We start from the raw sequence: 19,633 nt of genomic DNA, 5'->3' as shown, positions 1-19,633 counted from the left end.
GAGTCAACGGCATCTGGTAATAATTCAACAGCCGAGGGGGTTTGAACTCAGGATCCTAGGATCCCAAGCCCACAACCCTAACCATTAAGGCAACACCAGGCATAAGAATTATATTCAGTGAACAAAAAATTTAGGAACGTGTCAAAATTAACTAGCTTCATTGAGCTATACAATTTAATGCATTCACTGCTGGAGCTGGCACACTGTTCCCCAGAGGGACTGCCTATCCATCGCGTCTGCCAGATCTGTGTGTATATTTTCTGAGGTTTCACAAGGCACTCTACAGGGAATCAATGCAAACCTGGTGAAAAACGGACGTTTTTTAAAAAAAAAGTTCAAATGTTTGCGTGGATGCCAAACCAATGTGCCACATGACGCATGCACAGACGAGCAGGCAAGATGGCGGATTATGTGCAATGATTATATCACGGGCGACAAGCCTAAGTTCCCTCCTCCATAAAAACACAAGAAAATGTGAAATTTTCAAAGCATGAAACAACTTTTTCTCCTGCTTGGAGGGTTATATTGAGTGAACAAAAAATTTAGGAACATGCCAAAATCAACAAGTTTCATTGAGCTATACGATTTAATGCATTCACTGCTGGAGCTGGCACACTGTTCCCCAGAGGGACTGCCTATCCATTGCGTCTGCCAGATCTATGTCTATATTTTCAGAGGTTTCGTGAAGTGATCTACAGGGAATCAAAGCAAATCTGGTAAAAAAAAAAAGTTATATCGTTTCAGCAGACCCCAAACCGATGCACCACGTGAGGCGTACACAGACGAGCAGGCAAGATGGCGGATTATCTGCAATATGTATTTCACAGGCGACTGAACTTTGTGATGTCTCCAGGGTTGTTCTGCATTAAGCTGTAACTCCTTTGTGGATAAAGTGATTATTTGAACAAATTCATTTAATTTCATTAACTGCTGCGTGCACGGTGAAGATCGGCTTTAAGGTTAAAGGGATCCGATATGATATGCAGCGACAGCCTGGCCAACTGTTCCTTATCAACCAGTTAATTGGAGTGCTTGCATGAGTGCTTAATTCACTTGCCAAATGCCTTACAGTCGATAGCAGAACCACGCTACGTCCTTCTGAGCGAATCGTTCACTCACTGCAGATACTTTTGCCCACCACGTCGCCCTGAGCGAGGGGTCCGTGCTCCGTCGCCCTGAGCGAGTTGTGAAATAACACCTGATTTCCAAGCCGTTTGCCGTATTAACATGTTTTCTCAATGACCGAGCCAAATATTTTTTTTCCACCCGTCACACACAGCTGTTTCTAAAGATTAATGTTTGTGCACATATACCTGAAACGTCTATATAAATGCAATGTTGTTTTTCGGTGAAAGATACTCATGGTTTTTGGGTCGTTGATATCAGCCAGGCACGTGTGTTGGTCATGAAGCATATGTCTATCTCTATCTATCGTGTGTGTGTGTGTGTGTGTGTGTGTGTGTGTGTGTGTGTGTGTGTGTGTGTGTGTGTGTATGTATCTGTCTCCCTCCCAGAGGGTCTTTATGTCTGGATGGTGGTTATCTCCGGACGTGTCCGGATGTGAGTTTGTCTCCAGCCAGTTTGGCTCCAGACGCGTCCGGGCGGTGTTCGTCTCTGGACGCGTCCGGACAGTAATTTACGCTCCACCGCACGTCTGTCTTCCCTTCCTCTCACCTCACACTGTCTTTCTCCCCCCCCCCACCCTCCTCACTCCCCTCTCCCTCCTCTCTTTTTCTCCCTCCCCCCCTTTTGTATTCCCGTCAGCAAAGCAACGGGTGGTATTTGCTTGTAAGTTCATAAATACAAAGGTAGGTCAAGTAAACAATTATGAAAACATTTTATAATTGTGCCAAAGTCATTTAGAGACCAGCATTGTTGAAAACAGAAATTTCCTGTTTAAGTCAATGTTCAAAGATGATCCTAACATTGTTTGACCCAGTGGATCGCACTACAGACAGCGAAGATAATCTTGCAATGGTAACATTCAACAGTAAGATTCCAACATAAAGGGTTTTAAGAAGAGAAAGGGAAGCATGTTCGACTTTGGAATAATAGGTTGTTTTGGAATGAGACAGGATGAAAGCTGATAAACGGGAAATTCTGATTCAGGCAGTATATTAGAAGCAGGACAGAAGATGGTGGGAGGAAGGAAGCAAACTAGGTGAAGTAAGCAAGTTAGTAGTAGCAATAATCACTCGTACACAAGGAACAAAGTACAAAGTAGTAACAGGCACAAAGAGCAAGTGGAAATTCCAAAGTTGTTTGTCGAATGAGTGAATGTAAGATAAAGGTCAAACATCAAATCAAAACGTTGGAGAACATCCCAGTTGTTGTAAATACACATTTTACAAAAGTCCATTATGTCTAGTAACAATCAAACGGCAAGAAACAAAAGATTCTACAAGTTCACACTTCAGTCACTAAGTATTTGTACAAGATGAAGCTCATATCACCATCTGAGGCCATTGCCTTCTCAGAAGTCAGTCAGGGCAAGAATTTGTAATTTATTCAGGGTGCCCGCAATAACTCGCCTCCTCTGGGCAAAAGACATCCACCAATGTCCACCAACATCTAGTGCTGGCAAACAGCCAGGTCTTCTCGTCAAGATTCAAACCCAGACTAAACAGCTCAAAGCCAAGTGCACGTAACTTCAATACTATCCTGTCAGCCCCCACGGGAGACCTGATGGCAGATATTATGCATTCACAGTCCATGCTTCCAACTGACATTTCCACAATCTTACGTTCTGACGTGCCAATATCAGGGGATGAGTTCACACATTCAGCTGCTTGAAGCACTGGGGTGCAGATTCCCCCTGACATATTAGACGGTAAAATTCTCAACGAGACGTTTATCAACAATCTGCTGACTGGTCCGACTGTGTGTGCATCCTTTACACATATTTACCTTTTTCCAAAATAATGACGTCACATGATAGTGGCACCAACAGTATATGTCAGGAATGGCACTGCATGTTTTAACTTCAAGAGTGCCACGTCTGATGACATGGAATGTTTTGTTCCAGTTCCATATCAAAAGTCGGACATTTTTTTATCGCTGCCTAATATAATCCACAAAGCTAATTGGAGTTTTAAAAATCTATTTCTGCACAAAGCATGGAAGGAGCAGAGGTTGCAAGACCAGGAAGGAGGCAGAAGAAGACACAGAGAGACCTCCGAGCTGTCTGTGATGGGAAAGTTATCGGTCCATAGACGCAGGTTCAGCGCGGGAGATTCCAATGATCTAAAAGGCCTTAGTTTCCATGGTGTAAAGCTGAGCAAGATGTGAGGCAGGGTAGTCAGCCCAGAGAGGAGAGCAGTACTCCATCAAGCTGTAGATGAAGGCCTTGTAGGTGAATAGGAGTTCAGGTGTGCCAAGTTAGTACTTTGTACGATGGAGGATGCCCAGTCGGAGGCTGGCTTTGAAGCTCAACTTTGAAATATGGTTTGCTCAAGAAAGATCATGGCTGATAGTGAGTGAGACCCAGGAGTTTGAATGACTGAAATTCCTCAAGAGGATTGTTTAGAAAGTAGATAGGAGGGTTTGCCATGTGGTCCTTTCAGAGAGATAGTGAGAGTGTGAGATTTGTCAGGATTGAAGGACATGTTCGAAGTGTTTGACCAGCTTGTGATATTTTTTCAAGGTCTGAAGAGAGGGAAGAGGATGCAGACTGCCTGTCTGAAGGATGAGGGATGTCAAGGTGGGAGTGGGGGGGAAGTCATCAGCAAACAGATAAAGAAGATTTTCTAAAGTCAGAGTTATCATTGATTAACATCAGGAATAGGACTGGGCCCATAACACTGGCTTGAAGCATTTTAGAAGAGGAGAGGCAATGAAAAGATTCCCTTGAGTGCCAAATGTTGGCTACGAGAGTAGATGAAGTCAGTAAGCAATGTGTGAAGTTCACCTTGGATGCTATCAATAGATTTTGGAGAGCAAGGCAGGATGTCAGACTGTATCAAAAGCATGAAGTATGTGAGAGAGAGAGATGGCCCTGATCTCATGTCTGATTAGAACAACACTCATAATGTAGTTAATGATGATGGTTCTCGGTGAGGTATTTTGCTGGACGCCTTCCTGACTGATCGGTCGAAGGACTTTCAGTTTCACAGTGCCGAAGACCCCAATGACACTTCAGATCCCTGAGATGCTGTTATTACATGTATGGTTGCTGTGGTTGAGTACATAGCTGTGCTGTGTGGGATGCTCTGGTGCTCTTCTGGGGCAAACTGGGATCCCTCCAGAACTGTGTATTTTGCCGAGACTCCTTTGTCATGCTATTTGAGGTACTGAGATATTAAATGCTGGAAGGATTTTCATTAACTGCAGAGAAAAGGGTCTTTTTGGAAGATCTGCAAAAAATATAGAAGTATCGTTAGGTCATGAAAGCCTGGTGTTTACTTCATGGTTAGGATAGTGGGCTTGAGATCCTAGGGTCCTTAGTTCAAATCCGGCTAAGCCATTGAATTAATACCAGGTGGGGTTGACTCAACCTGGCATCCTTCCAAGGTCAGCAAAATGAGTACCAGCTTGCTGGAATATCCCAGCGTGTGCCCCGGCTTAGAATAGGTACACCGTATACCTGGCGTGTTGTAAGAGGCGACTAAAGGGTTGGCGTCAGGAAGGACATCCGGCCATAAAAAAACACATTGCCTCAAAAAGGGAACCATGATGGAAGATCATCATGGGACCCACAAGGCTAACGCCTTCTCTTGCAGGGAAAAATGGCCTTAAGTGTGTGTGTGTGTGTGTGTGTGTGTGTGTGTGTGTGTGTGTGTGTGTTTGTGTGTGTTTGTGTGTGTTTGTGTGTGTTTGTGTGTGTGTGTGTGTGTGTGTGTGTGTGTGTGTGTGTGTGTGTGTGTGTGTGTGTGTGTGTGTGTGTGTGTGTGTGTGTGTGTGTGTGTGTGTGTGTGTGTGTGTGTGTGTGCGTGCAGTCAGGTCATGCCTGGAACAAGACCATTAGACAGTAGTATCAATGTGCAATCCAAGAAATCGGTTATCAGCGAACACGACCATAACACCCAATGTGAGAGAGATTCCAATGTTGAGCATTCCTGTGAGTATATTTGCTTACAACCATAAGTTGTCAAAAAAGCTGCTGCTTAACACCGAGCCATTCAAAAATTTCTGCTCCTGATAGCATTCCAGCTGTCACCCTCAAAATCCTCAAAAACGAGCTCTCCTCACCAGTGGCTTGTCTTTTGAAAACTTGCATGAGCAAGGGAACTTTGCTGATTGAGTGGAGAACGTCGAACTTGTTGTTGTTAATAAGAACAGCTGTCAACAACAACAACAACAACAACAACAACAACAACAACAACAACAAAAAAGACAGCAAAAACAATCCAAAGCAATTTCATGGTCTTTGACACCATGAAACTATGTATATCTGTCAGTCTTCTCCCCACTGTCTCAAACGTCACGGAGTCTAGAGTTAATGATTACAATGTTTACAATTTTCAGTCCCATTACTTGTTTGTCAACACAGTTTGGATTCTGACAAGAATGATCCACATTGCATCCTCATTTTTCTCGGGCATAATTTGACGCATTTGCCATGACAAAAACGATGCTAGAATTGCCACTTTATTCATTTCAGAACTTTTATGCCATGTGGCTATAAGGGTCTCATTTTTGCGCTGCAGGCTAATGCGCTGAATTACTACCCGTCAAATCAGAGTGTGAGTAGACATCAGAAGGAAAAGATCAACAGCATTATCTACTTCCCCCTAATGTATCACAAGGACAATCCATGGTCATACTTTTTTTTTCTTTTCTTCTTTAGGATGGGGGGGTGGGGTGGGGGGTTTAACCTACAGACCTTGTTAGGGAGGTGTATTCAGTAGAGTCTTGATTTATGCTCATGACACCACACTCTCTCAAGGCATTTCATCTCCCAGTGATCGGATGTGGAAAGCAGCTGAAGAGGAGTAAGATCTGGCTTGTGTCTCCACATGAGCCGACCATTGGCAAATTACATTTAGCAATCAAAGGCAAAAATCGATGGGAGTTTCTCAAAAGTCGGTTCTCATTGAGAACCCCCAGCCACAGTTACCGTATATCTTGTGCTCAAAATTATCAACATGACAAAACTTGAACTCCATAAGGGGTCACATGTGACATTGCAGATGTCATGGGTGCTCGAGATCAGTATTAATTTTTTTTTTTTTAATCTGAGGACATCTCCAGTCGCTCAGCTCTACAAGAGTTGTGTGCAAAGTATAATGGAATGCGAATCACCAATAGGAAATAGTGCACCAGTGTTGCAAAGATCATCATTCACCAGGTAGCTCTGGGTTCCTGTCCTACAATGTGATAATATGCTTGCCAATGGCTTTCATGAAGCACAAGGTCATTTTTTTGGTAGTTCCACCTCTCCGCAAGTCCCAAATTGGAAGCCATGGCAGGTCAATGGCCCCGCACTAAAAGCATTTATGCAACTCGCTCCCTGAGGAAATTGGTTAGGTTGAGCATCATGACTTCGGGAAACCTTACACACAGTATTTGGCAATTAGTTTGGCATCTTGAAACTATGTCAACTATCTGATAAATACAGTTAATCTTATTATCTAGTTCCCTCAAGTCAGGGCAGACTTCTAGTGACATCCATGATCAGATTTCACCACACATCCACATTCCTGGCTGCTTCCCAAAGCTCTAAAATGAACATACCATGGAACCCCAACATTCACGGATCCCACGTACAGTATTTGCGGTTTATAAAATGTGACCTACTTCTATATTCACGCTTCATGTATTCGCAGTTATTTTATAACAAACACTTCAGGAGTGGTCTCCAATATCCACCGCCACTAATATTCATTCAGCCTGGGAATTCTTCCATTATGCACAAATTCATTCCACCTCATCTTGAATTATCTTTCGCCATCCTCCCGCTCTTGGTACTCTGAATCATGTGGCAAGGCAGGTGCTTTAAAACAAGTTGCATTCTCCTCCTGGAAGGCAAATACGATCGAAAGCAACCTCAGATCATTCCTCAAATGGTCATTCCGTGTCAAATCAGCCAAAAAAAATGAAATTCTGCGGTGACCCCCTCAGATTTTCTTGAAAAAATTCTCAAAGCTATCTTAACATATATGAGGAAGGTTTGCCAAGTTATAGCTCAAAATTACAAGTAGTGTCCGAGATATGGCCCTACAAACACCCTAGGGGTGTTTCAATTCTGGCAGTCACGAGTTGCAGATTTGTATCTGAAGCATTTTTGGAGGGCTCTAAATTCCAGAGTTTTACAAACAGAGTTCTGAAAATTCACACAAATGGCGTCTATTAGTGAGGCTTTCAGAATCTGACATCAAAAATGTTCGACTTAAAATACTTTTTAAGATAAGTACTCTCAAATGTAGTAATTTGTAACATGCAGTCAAAAAAATTGGAGTTTTCAAATTGCTGCCAACAGTCAGTTTATTCATCATGAAGAATTTTGTTGCCTGATTTACATAATCTCGTGACTGGATCATTTACACAAGAAAACTGAAACCTTTTGGAGCAAAATCTTGGGTGTTATAGGTGTCTGAACTTTGCTCCAGACTCAACGACACTGAAATTTACCCCGGTTTTACCCCAAGTGTTCACCATGTTGACAGTTACACAGCTCTTTTAAATTTTTGTCACTTAAAGACACATACATAGGCAAACTGTGGTAGAAAATTCAAGAGTTGTTCTCAATCCCTTCTATTTTTAAACGATTTTATAAAGGCTCACTATTTTAAAAAAAAACATGTTCGATGAAAGATGTAGAATAAAAGCAATAGGTGTGCTTTTGAAGTGGAAACCATGTCAAGAACTTCTAACCTGACACCACAATGAGCATGCAGTCGTGTTTCATGGTCAGAATAACTTTGTGGTTAATTTACTTTGGCTCAAAAATGTATTTTTCCAATTAAAAATGAGATGCTAACACTTATCTCAATCAAGAAAAAAGGCACAATGTACAATGGTGCATTTTGTATGATATAAAAGTAATAAATATTTATAACATTATTAATCTCATATCATGGAATTAAATTTGCACATAAACATCAAATTTATACCAAGTAAATACTTGTGTAAACCTTTACATTCATGCAAAATGTCATAAATGTGGGGTTTAAAGTTTTGAAGTAATTTACAAAAAAATGCATCAATTTCTAATGATTCTGCAGTCCCAAAAGCTACTTTTTAAAAAACACATTTTTTACTAACAAACAGATAGAAAAAATAAAGATATTGTAAGGAAGTATGACTTAAATGGAATCTAACAATATATTAATCAGTTTAGTAAAGCTTAAAGAAGTGTACCAAAATCATTTCCAAAGTTAGGCATAAAGCACAACTCGATCTTATTGATGCTTTAACCTAATATACAGCCCTGTAGTAACTGCCAATGCTCATTGTTACATTTTATTATATCCTGGCAATTATAAAACGAATCACTGTTCACTTTGTACAATGGATCCAAGTACATTTGTCCAAACAATGTGATATGAAATTATGAAAAAAAAAGTTGAATCAGATATTGTACCTACATTTACAAATGGATGTCGACTTTTGTACAATGTACACTAAGTATATAAACAATTAGTTATATTTATAATGGTGATTATTATGATCACATTATGTGTCTTAATTTGTAGTTGAGATTGGCGCGGCATTAAACTAAAATATCCTTTTAAAAAAATGTGAGCCAAATTAAAGTAACCACATACTTGTTCTGACCAAAAAAACCACAACAATTTGATCATTGTGGTGCCAACTTATGAATGTTTGGCATGGCTTCCACTTCAAAAGCACACCTATTGCTGTAATACTACATCTTTAATCGAACATGTTTTTTTAAATAGAGGGCCTTTATAAAAATCGTTTAAAAATAGAAGGGATTGAGAACAACTCTTGAATTTTCTACCACAGTTTGCCTATGTATGTGTCTTTAAGTGACAAAAATTTAAAAGAGCTGTGTAACTGTCAACATGGTGAACACTTGGGGTAAAACCGGGGGTAAATTTCAGTGTCGTTGTGTCTGGAGCAAAGTTCAGACACCTTTTGCACCCAAGATTTTGCTCCAAAAGGTTTAAGTTTCCTTGTGCAACTGATCCAGTCACAAGGTTATGTAAATCAGGCAACAAAATTCTTCATGATGAATAAACTGACTGTTGGCAGCAATTTGAAAACTCCAATTTCTTTGACTGCATGTTACAAATCACTACATTTGAGAGTACTTATCTTAAAAAGTATTTTAAGTAGAATATTTTTGATGTCAGATTCTGAAAGCCTCACTGATAGACACCATTTGTGTGAATTTTCAGAACTCTGTTTGTAAAACTGGAATTTAGAGCCCTCCAAAAATGCTTCAGATACAAATCTGCAACTCGCGACTGCCAGAATTGAAACACCCCTAGGGTGTTTGTAGGGCCATATCTCGGACACTACTTGGAATTTTGAGCGATAACTTGGCAAACCTTCCTCATATATGTTAAGGTAGCTTTGATAATTTTTTCAGAAAATCTGAGGGGGTCACCGCAACCCCCGGCTGAAATGACACGGAATGACTGCAAAGCCTGCAACAAGTGTGTGTCTACTCTCAGGAAAGCCAGAAAACAAAATCTGTCCAATCTCAAGAATGAGCTTTCAAACATGTCTCCTTCCTCTAAAATCCAGTGGCACCTTGTCAAGTCAGTCTCTGCTGTATGCTTCCCCTCCATTCCTTCCCTCACTTCAAATGGCACCACAGCCGGCTCCACTCGTGAGAAGGTTGAATGCCTCAATTCTGTGTTTGCTTCCAAATCTTGTGTTCCTAACCCCTCCCTCTCTGTACCCATCCTTCCCAGTCATACGCAACTGCTCCTGAATTGTGTCTTTTGCACCTGAAAAGGTGGAAAAGTTTATGGCAACCCTGAATTCTGACTGCAACTAGACCGGACGGCATCAGCTCAAGTGTCCTAAAAAACCTGCCCTGCTGCTCTTGCACTTTCTCTCTCTGCCCTTTTCACCATCATTTACCATAGGTCATCTTCCATCTGCTTAGAAATCAGCCAACAACACAACATTACATAAAAAGGTGCAAAAACAGATCCCCTTAACTACAGACCATTCAGCTTACTTGCAATCATCAGTAAAGTCATGAAATCTATCATTGCAGTTGACATAAAATCATTCCTTTGCTCCAACAACCACATCTCAGATCATCAATTCGGATTCAGATCTGGTCACTCGAGCTTGGACATACCTTGCTTATACTCTCCCAACAATGGATGGAGGCCCTCATGATCAGACATGAGAACAGGGCCATCGCTCTGTACATCTCTCAAGCTTTTGATACAATCTGGCATCCTGCCTTGCTCTCCAAACTCTGCCTATGGAATCCAAGGCCAACTCCACTCTTGGATTGCTAACTTCCTCCATTCTCCGAGTCAACGTGTGGCTCTCAACGGAACCCTTTCATCTCCTCTTCTCGTCAAGGCTAGAGTACCCTAAGGAAATGTTCTCGGCCCCATCATATTCCTCATCTTCATCAATTATAATCTCTCCAAATCTCTGGAAAATCCTCTATCTCTTTGCTGATGACTCCACTCTGCTGTGACACCTCTCATCCTTCTGACAGACAGACAGTAGCCTCTTTCCTCACCTCAGACATTGACAAAATCACAAACTAGTGAAACACTTGGAATATTTCTTTCAATCCTGAGAAATCGAAATCTATCTCTATCTCTCTCTCTCTCTCTCTCCCCGAAAGAACCGCACCCCCAAACCTCCCATCTACTTTCTCACCAACCCTCTTAAAGAGGTTCATTCACGAAATTTATTGGATCTCACTCTCGGCAGTGATCTCTTTGGCAAGCCACATTTCAAAGTTGGCCTCCAAAGACAAACGCCGACTGGACATCCTCTGTGTGGTGCCATTTGAAGTGAGGGAAGGGAAGCATACACCAGAGATAGACTTGACAAGACACCACCAGGTTTTAGAGGAGGGAGATGAGTTTCAAAGCTATTCTTGAGAATGGACAGATGACATTGCTTGGCTCTCCTGAGAGTAGCGACCAGGATTCAGAGTACCATGAGCGGGAATATGGGTAAGATCATTGAGGACGAGGTGGGATTCATCTGTGCATAAGAGAGAACGGGTTTCTGTGGAAGAATTCCCAGGCTGAATTAATATCAGCGGCAGTGGATATTGGAGACCAGTCATGAATGAAGTGTATATAAAAATAATAATAATAATAATTAAAAAAAACAACGATCCCCCTTTTTCCCATTAAAAGAATGCCACAACATTCACAGCATTTTCCAGGAACGTATCTCCGCCGCGAATGTTGCCTCGTCGCCAACATCCCATCCTCGTCGCCAATGTAATGTCCGGAGGGCAGCGGGACTCGCACAGTCGTGAGGATTGCTGAACACTGTTTATTGCCCACCGGATGCACACTACTACACAGACCACACAGGCTCCACAGACTACAACGGCTACACAACGCCTCAGGCGGCGCGAACTCCTATATCCCGTGCAGGCACGTGACCACTCCAAAACCACTCCTCCACCACGCTCCCCGCATCGTGCCCTGCCCCCGCAGGCCCAGTACACCACAGGATCTAACTGTAGATTAAAATACAAGGGCCAGTCAATAAGTAATCTTAAAATGGCGATATAAATTTGAGAATGTAATGTGTGTAGTTGTAAACGACATAATATATATATATATATATATATATATATATATATATATATATATATATATATATATATATATATATATATATATATATATATATATATATATATGAATCATGTTTTGCCCTCATTTAGATCTGGCAACATTGCGCATATGATGTCAGTAGAGCAGTTCCAAGATGGCGGCTCCCTTAGAAGCATGCACGAGGGAGGAGCAATGTTCTGTCATCCGTTTCTTGGGAAGTTAAGGTGTGAATCGCAGTGAAATCTATCGCGGAATGAAAATGCAATATGGTGACGTATGTTTATCGCTGCAGCAGGTGTACGACTGGGACAAGAAGTTTAAAAGTGGAGTGTCCAGTGTGGCAGACGCTGCTCACTCGGGCTGGCCTCACAAAGCTGACACTAGAAATGGTGGCAGGAGTTCAGCGTGCGTGCCAAGGGAAAACCGTCACATTATGCTGGATGAAGTGATCTCCGAATTAAATATTAGCCATGGTTCAGAACACCACATCATTCACAACATGCTGGGGTTCCGCAAAGTGCCTGCAAGGTGGGTGTCTAGACAACTCACACCCGGACTGAAGGAACGGCGAGTGGACGCATGTGAAGAACTACTGCAACGTTATGAAACAGAAGGTGCCGCTTTCTTACAGCGTGTAGTGACGGGATGAAACCTGGGTCCACTACTTTTAGCCAGAAACAAAGAGGGCCAGCAAAGAGTGGTGCCATTCAACTTCACCGAAGCCAAAAAATTCCGCACACAGCCGTCTGCTGGAAAAGTGATACTTATGCTCTTCTTGGATAGCTGAGGCCACTTGGAGAGCATTAAATGCCCAGAGGGAACACAGTCACCAATGACTGCAACCTCCTTAAAAATCATCTGAAACCAGCAATCAGACCAAAATGTCGGACTATTCACTACCAGTGTTTTGCTGCAACATGACAATGCTCGGCACCATATTGCCCGCGCTACAGCTGCAACAATCGAGGACATGCATTTTGAGTGTCTTCCTCATCCACCCTACTTGCCAGACCTCGCCCCTTCGGATTACCACATATTTGGGCCACTTAAAGAGGCGCTTCATGGAACCACTTTCCGATCCGACAAAGAGGTCCAAGAGGCAGTGCACGAATGCCTACACAAGCAGCCAAAATATATTTTTTTCTGGAGGAATCCAGGCCTTAATAAAGCGCTGGAAGAAATACATCGAACGCAATGGAGATCATGTTGAAAAATAAGACAGTTGTTACACACGCACATGCAATAAACAACTTGTGAAAAATATTTTAAGGTTACTTATTGACTGGCCTTCGTATAATGTAATAATGAGCATATATACATTAAAATATCAAACAAGTAGAGGTACATTCAAAGTAAACCACCCCCATGCCAAATAAATAAATAACAAATCCTCCAGTGCACGATACTGCCGGGGTACACTTGCACATGGAGACGAAATTGGGAGGGAGCCATGTACAATAATTGATCAATTCAGTCATTTAAATTATTAAATAATATCGTAAAAAATTAGTTTCTTGATCAATTGGCCGATAGCATACCAAAACCACAAACGTTTCATCCAAATCTTTAACTGATTAAAAATTAAGTAATTCAATAAAAAATGAATAATTAATCGAATAATTGATTAATCAATAAGTCAAAAATACCCTTGATAGCCAAATCATTTGTTCACGTGTTCAAATATCATCTTTCTCGCTCAAAAGGTGCCTGAGATATTGCCCGAGATATCTGCCCAGAGGAGAAACAAAATAAGTTATTAATAAATCGATAATAATCAAGTAATGAATCAATTAATTGATTATTCCAAAAAAATTCCGTTTTTGCCAAAGCACATCTTCAGTTTTGTCCCCAAATTTCAGCTTGCAAGCTCAAACGATGGCTGAGATATCACCCAGACAAACAAACAAGAAAAAGATGTCATGCAGAGAATGATACTTGCAAAATACACCCCCCCACCCTCTCCAAAGGTTGCCATGGAGAAGTCAAATTGACAATCTTAATCAATGCTCAGGTCTATCAGATGAAAATTGATTATTGTTCAGACTGAAATTGATGATTTTAGAAGTTTGACCTCGAGTTGACCTTTTGACCTCAAAAATAGTTGCTTTCCCAATTCTGTGACGCAATATGCAAAGTTTGTTCAAATTTCAAGTCGATCAGATGAAAAATGGCAATTTTAGAAATTCGACCTCAAGATGACATTTGACCTTTGACCTCAAAAGGCTTCTCAGTTGAGACTACCTCTACAGCCTTGTAAAGTTTCATGACAATCGGTTTAGAATTGTGACCTGTAGGCGATTGACAGACAGACAGATTACCAAAATCGACTGACCAATATACTTGAAAAATCTTACATTTTGCAAGTAACAAGAAAGCAAGAAAACAAAAGGAGTAAAAAGTGAGTGAGTACTCCCTTCCTTTGGTGCCCAGTTATGACATCATGCATTGCCTGGATATATAATTGGGAAGGAGCGGTGTACAACATTAAAATAATAAATACTTGATGATGAAAATACAGGAAGTAGACAAAAAAAAAGGGCAGCACATCTTCAAGCTCACCAAAATCAGGAGCAACAGCCACTCAAACCTCCCACAGACCCACTTAGACCCTGATTATTCGTAATGCCATGAACAAACTTTGGTACATCACGGGTGATGAGGGTTGTAGTGGTCAAGTTTTATTGAAATTGTGTGCGTAGTTTCGGAGAAGAGTGCGAATACCTATCTTTTTTGGGGGGGGGGAAAGAGTTCAACCCCCCCCCCCCCAGTAGACCTCTTTAATGAGCACAGATTTTTATGCGGTCAATTAACTTTTGTTAAGCATCAGATTTGAAGCTTGTTACCAAGTTTCATCAAAATTGTGTGTTCGGTTCAAGCGATAATGACTGAAGTGTTTACGGACTGACTGACTGACCGACACCTACAGACACTGCTCGATCACATCAGCTCACCGGACTGAAGTCCAGGTGAGCTAGAAATGGAGGAACCCATGTAAAGTCACTTGATAGGGCATTGGGCAACACGTGCAGCCAGAATGGCCTGTATGTGCCGTGGCATAGAGTCCACCAGCGTCTAGAATTCTGCAGGAGGGATGCGGCACCATTCTGCCACGAGAAAGTCAATCAACTAACACCTGTTTGATGGAGGTGGAAAACGCTGAGGCACTGTTCCAAAATATCCCATAAGTGCTCAATTGGGTTCAGATCTGATGACTGAGAAGGCCATGACATATGGATATCATCAGTGTCATGCTCATCAAACCAAACAAATCCAAGAAAACTCGAAGCTGTAATTGCTTCCAAAGGGGCTTCCACGTAAGTATTCAGCCCCCTGAGCCAGATGATCGCTGGAGGATGATCCAGAACTGCAGGGTCTACCGGAGTGCTCAGTTCCTCAATACTGACCACCGTCTTGTTGCAGCAACTCTAAAGCTGCACCTTAAATCCTGGAGAATGGTACCATCCCAGCCTAGGCTGGATGTTGGAAAGCCCAAGGATGAGAGAGTAGCTGAGGAGTTTGCGAACAGGCTGAGTGGAGATTTGGGGGGTCTGGATGCTTTGGGGGATCCTGAAGAGTTATGGATTACCTTCAAGACCACCGTCCTTGATGTTGCTGGTGGATATCTTGGAATTCACCGCAAGGAAAATAAGAATTTTGTCTCTCAAGGGACACTGGATACCATTGACCAGAGTCGCAGGGCCAGGCTGAATGGCAGAGCTGAGCTGTTCAGGGAGCTGAGACGTAAAACTGTACGTGCACTAAGGGTGGACAAGGAGGCCGATGCGCGAGGAATCTGTGAGGGGGTAGAGCATCACCTGTGGTAGGTGATTCTCGTCCCACTTACAGGGGAATTCGCGCATTGCGTACATCCAAGCCCATCCCTCGGAGTACTGCAGTTAGAGGGGAGAGTGGTAGGCTCTTAACAGAGGAGTCTGAAGTGAAGGCCCGCTGGGCCGGTTACTTTGAGCGGTTGTACCAGGCTGATCCACCAGCTGTCGAGTTGGACGTCAATAGTGTTACAATCTCTGTTGCTGACCCTCCAATCAATTGTGGTTCACCTTCGCTTGTGGAAACATAGGCTGCGGTGAACCGGTTGAAACAGGGTAAAGCTCCAGTGATCTGTGGCATCCATGCTGAACTTCTCAAGGCTGGCAGAAATGCTGCACTCGTGTCATTGCATGCAGTTTTGTGCTCTGCCTGGAACACAGGCATCATCCCAACTGATTGGAAGAGGGGCCTTGTTGTCCCTCTCTAGAAAGGGAAGGGTGATTGCCAAGACTGCAACAACTACCGAGGGGTGACGCTGCTCTCAGTGCCGGGCAAAGTCTTTGCTCGGATAATTCTTGAGAGGGTTCGTCACCATCTGCTTGAGCACCAGCATCCAGAGCAGTCAGGCTTTACACCAAAGAGGTCAACGATTGACCGTATCCTTGCTCTTCGTGTCCTCACCGAACGCAGACGAGAGTTTCGGCAGGGGCTGCTTGCAGCCTATGTTGATCTCTGTAAAGCGTTTGATTCAGTGAATCGGGAGGTTCTCTGGAGGATTCTTAGTCTTTGTGGGGTGCCACCAAAACTGATCGATCTGATGTCTGAACTCTACTCTGGTACTGAGAGTGCTGTGAAGTGTGGTGGTACCATCTCTGACTTATTTCCAGTTGTTACTGGAGTTCGTCAGGGGTGTGTACTGGCCCCCACACTTTTCAGCACTAGTATGGACTGGATTTTAGGGAGGATGTCAGAAAGATCAAACTGCAGTGCATCATTTGGGAATGTCAAGATCTCGGACCTTGATTTCGCAGATGATGCAGTCATCTTTGCGGAGACTTTAGATATCCTTTTGGGGGCCCTCGAGGTGCTGAATGAGGAGTCGGAGCCGCTGGGATTACGAGTTTCCTGGGTCAAAACTAAGATCCAGGCTTTCAATGACATCTTGGATGCCACTGTCCTGTCTGTGCCTGTTTGTGGTGAGGATGTTGAGTCATGGAGAGATTCACTTACCTTGGCAGTGATATTCATGTCACTGCTGGCTGTGACTCAGAGGTCAATAGAAGTCTGGGTCGGGCCTGGGGAGTCATGGATTCATTGGATCATGGGGTGTGGCGCTGCCAGTACCTGTGCGGGAGGACGAAAGTCCAAGTCTTCAGGTCCTTGGTGCTTCCAGTCTTGCTCTATGGATGCGAGACTTGGACTCTGACCAAGGATCTGAGACGGAGACTTAATTCCTTTGGTACCAGGTCTCTTCGGAGAATCCTTGGCTATCGCTGGTCAGATTTTGTGTCCAACGAGCAGTTGCTGAGAGAGACTCGGATGAGACTTGTTACCTGTATGGTCCATGAGCGTCAGTTGCGGCTGTATGGACATGTGGCTCGTTTTCCTGACGCTGATCCTGCTCACCAGATTCTCTCAGCGAGGGAGTCTTGTGAGTGGAGGAGGCCGATGGGCCGACCACGTGCCTCGTGGTTGCAGCAGGTTGACCAGCATCTCAGGGAGATGGGGATGGGCCTGGCATCTGCCTGGGGGAAGGCCAGACGGAGGCCCCTGGAGTACCGGCGGAAAGTGGACACAGCGACGCACTGTTCTGGCACATGCTCCCATACCTGACCTGACCTGACCCCTGAGCCAATACTAAGTAAACCAGAAGGGCACTCAGTAGAACGTATGCCTCTGCCTGATCCACGAGAACATATCGAGCACAATACATTTTTGAAATATCATGCACTATATTGTTTTGGCCCTATCTCTCAATGGTGAAGAATCACTCAAAAATTCAATAAACATCGTATCTGGATTTGAATTCAGATCTTCACCAAAATTGAATCAATCCGTTCTTACCACACACTCAAACGTGTCCACCAAGTTTCGTCCCAATCCGTCCACAACTTTTTGAGATATCTTGTACACAAACAAACAAACAAAGACAAATGAAAATCACTCACAGCGACAACTTGGCGAAACGGAATAGCACTTCGTAGAAAACATACCTCCACCAGGCTGAATAGTTTACATTTTGTATGATACTGATCGGTCGGATCCGATTCCGGACCTTAACCAAAATCGAATCGGCTTGTTCTTGTCACCTCACCAACTCTTCCACCTCATTTTGTCACAAGTCGTCCACAACTTTTAGAGATAACATGCGATACATAGTTCTTGGCCCCATCTCTCAATGGTGAAGAATCACCTGAAAAATTCTCGAATCCAGATCCGGATTCAGATCTTCACCAAAATTGAAACAATTGGTCTTTGTCTCACATCCAACCTGCCCACAAAGTTTCATCCGAATCTGTCATCAACTTTTTGAGATATCATGCAATGTCATTTTAGCCTCATCTCTCAATGGTGAAGAATCAGTTAAAAATTAAACAATTATTGTATCAGATCTTCACCAAAATTGAATCAATTCTTCCTAGTGGCACTCCCAACCTGTCCACCAAGTTTCGTGTGAATTCATCCATAGCCTATGGAGATATTGTGTTGAATATAATTTTAACCCTATCTCTCAATGGTGAAGAATCACTTAATTCTCATATCCGGATCTGGATTCGATCGTCACCAAAATTTAGCGTTGCAGCCCTTGGCAGGTCACCTTCACACAAAAAAAAAAAAAAAAAAAACTTTAAAACGATTGCTTGAAAACTGTGGCCAAAAATCGTGTGACAACAAACAGACAAACGCTACAGACCAACGTACTTGGCAAAAAAAAAATTCACATTTTTCACCAAGTAACAAATAAACAGACAGAAAGGGGTGAAAACATAACCTTCTTCAACTTCAGTGGTGGAGGTAATTAGATATTTCTGTACTTCATTTTCAATAAGTTTGTAAAAATTTCTAAAAACATGTTTTCACTTTGTCGTTTTGGAGTATTTTGTGGATTGTTGCCAAAAATTTTTTTTAATTTAATCCATGGTAAATTCAGGCTGTAACACAACAAAATGTGAAAAGGTCAAGGGGTGTGAATACTTTCTGAAGGTACTGTATATGACCATAAACATGCTGGGATGTTATTTGCTTTACTAACACAAGGGCCACACCTGTATGGAAACCATTGCTTTCAATATACTTGGTGCTTCATACATTTACCCAGGTGCTTCCATTTATTTGTCCACTACCTGTGCATTAAAATATACTCGATAAAAAAAAAATGACCGTTTTTACAGCCATTTTTCCCTGCTGTGCAGGGGTTAGGCTTTTTCTTGAGGCAATGTTTTATGGCCGGATGCCCTTCCTGACGCCAACCCTGGTCGCCTCTTACGACACACAGGGATATGGTATACCTATTCTAACCGGGGCATACACCGGGACCAGTACACTGGTACTCACTTCGCCGACCTCAGATGGATGACAGGCTGAGTCAACCCCCTGGTGTTAATTCAGCAGCCAACGGGGCTTGAACTCAGGACCCTGGGATCCCAAGCCGCCACCCTAACCACTAAGCCAACACCAGGCTATATTAAAATATACTCGATGATGAATGTATATTAAAATATACTCGATGATGAATATACAGGGTGTTCCAAAAATACCTGGACAACTTTTATTGTTAATATATTTCGAACCACAAATGATACGATTCCCTTTGGTTTATATGATACAGGAACTCAAAGTTTTGTGCACACCAACAACACACTTCAATGTGAGCTCTGTTTTTTGCACACAGGACATCAAGGTGGTGCAAGAGTTATTGCCATGTTCGGCTCAGCATGTTTGCATGCACCAGCGTGCATGCAACTGTGATCCAAGACAAAAAGATCCTGCAGGTTTGCCAGCTTGGTGTTGGAGACAACATCGATGACAAACCCCCACAGAAAAAAAATGAAGGGGGGGCTGGAGTTACAGTATGTCTGGTGATTGTGGGGACCAGGCGGTTAGTCTGTATCAGCTAATCCAGCGACCTGGAAATTTTTCATTCAGGATGGCTTGAACAGCGAAGGTCCAATGAGTGG

The 19,633-nt window shown here is 42.7% G+C and overlaps 1 protein-coding gene across 10 annotated transcripts in view; it reads right to left on the bottom strand.

The window, feature by feature from the left end:
- LOC147015704 (histone-lysine N-methyltransferase NSD2-like) overlaps positions 1-19,633 on the bottom strand; it is a 192,725-nt gene that overhangs the window by 130,065 nt on the left and 43,027 nt on the right. The gene's annotated exons all lie outside the window — the stretch shown is intronic.

This window comes from Eptatretus burgeri, chromosome 12, assembly GCF_056783735.1.
Source record: "Eptatretus burgeri isolate ZD-2024b chromosome 12, Ebu_testis_v1, whole genome shotgun sequence".
In the NCBI taxonomy this organism is placed as follows: Eukaryota; Metazoa; Chordata; class Myxini; order Myxiniformes; family Myxinidae; genus Eptatretus; species Eptatretus burgeri.
Note: the sequence above shows the minus strand (reverse complement) of the source record. Positions and strands in the feature narration are given on the sequence as shown.